Genomic DNA, 1,592 nt, shown 5'->3' on the forward strand with positions numbered 1-1,592 from the left:
AAAGAGCTGTGATGGTCCCAAGGCGGCCAGTGCAGCCACAGCTGGAAGAGGACACTTATCCATGGGCTTAAGTGCCACTAGAGCTAGCAATGTCTAAGTCAAGCACCAGTGGAGTGGTCTCAGGAGGGTCCTAATTCACCATCATGCTGCACATTGAAAATTCACTTGACGTGGATCTTTACCAGGGAGCTGTTTAAGCTTACTTTGCACTGTCATTGGAAATGTAGGCAAATGTTCAAAACCACCATTCATGGATTTTTGTGCTCACCCCAGAGACTGAAGGTGTTAGACTAGTTCCTAGCTAACCTGGTTTTCTATGTCCTTTTTTAGCCCCATGCTAAAAAAACCCCACACCCACAGAGCTGTATGCAAACTGTACGTACCTCCTCCCTGGGAGTAGGGATCTGTGAGCTCTGGTGACATGAGTCTTCACAGCCACTGCTGTGTGTGTGACCACTGCATGACCCCGCATGGGGAGCAAACCCAGAGGGCTATCTCACCCGTGCTCAAGTCCGCATGTGCAACCAGAGTGAAGAGCCCCTGTGATAAAGGAGAATTAGGCACAAGTGGTCAATGGAGGAGAGATTACAAAGGCGATTATCAGAAGGGCTTTGAGGCATAGCCAACTATAAATGTGGGCGGCGAGAAGGTTTTTTGGGAGGCTCCCCATCCGCTGAGCTGTGGTAAGCAGCTGTGGGTGGACTCCTAACCTGCTGTCAATCTGAAATACAGCAGAGCAGCCAGAAAGCACTTGAATGCCTCTGGTCTGCCTGCGCGTGCTCACAGCACAGAAGAGGAATAGCCCAGCTGTTACACCTATAGTATGTATAGATACCTACTTCACAACTGCAGTGGACTAGGAGCACCCATCTGTGCAGTCAGTGTTGCTCCACCGAGAAGTGGTAAAATGTTAAGGGGAGAGTGAAGCATCCACTGCAGCCACTTGTTCATGGCCTAACGGAGCAATGGATTCCATTCCTACCAAAAATCAAGGGAAATTAGCCCCTCGGCTCTGTAAACTCAGCCTCAGACTATGAGCTGAATGAGATTAGACGTCAATTCCTAGCAGCCTGCTTACAAGTTCGTTCTTCATGTGATTCCTGCATGAAAAGTGTAATTCCAAGAACTACATCCATGTGAAGCTTATATGGGGATCTCCTGTAGTATTTTGAGCAACCCTGATTATTGAAAGCACATATATAGAAGCGTGAGCCCAAATACAGAAATCCAGAAATCTTTCCAGCATGGCACATAGCTGCAGAGCCTCTTTCATTGGGTGAAAATTATGAAAGATTGCCATGTGATTGCTAGCACCACTCCTTGAGCTGAGAACATTTCTCTTTAAGAAGATGTAAGATCTTTTAACAGGATTTACTTCCCTGTCCTACTTACTCATTGCTTTTCTGTGGCTTCTGCGTAAATAGCACTTGGGGTTTGCTTCAAGATTTTTTTTTTTTTGTTTTTCCTTTCCACTAACAAAATCAAAAGTTGTGAGCAACAGCAAGCAGAAGGAAATACTGAACACACCAGAAGGCACACGAGCTAAGGTAGGACAAGATTTGTCTTCTTTTTCTGATGTAGATAAAAATGCT

Source organism: Egretta garzetta, unplaced genomic scaffold, assembly GCF_000687185.1.
Source record: "Egretta garzetta isolate BGI_Z169 unplaced genomic scaffold, ASM68718v1 scaffold268, whole genome shotgun sequence".
NCBI classification, from domain to species: domain Eukaryota; kingdom Metazoa; phylum Chordata; class Aves; order Pelecaniformes; family Ardeidae; genus Egretta; species Egretta garzetta.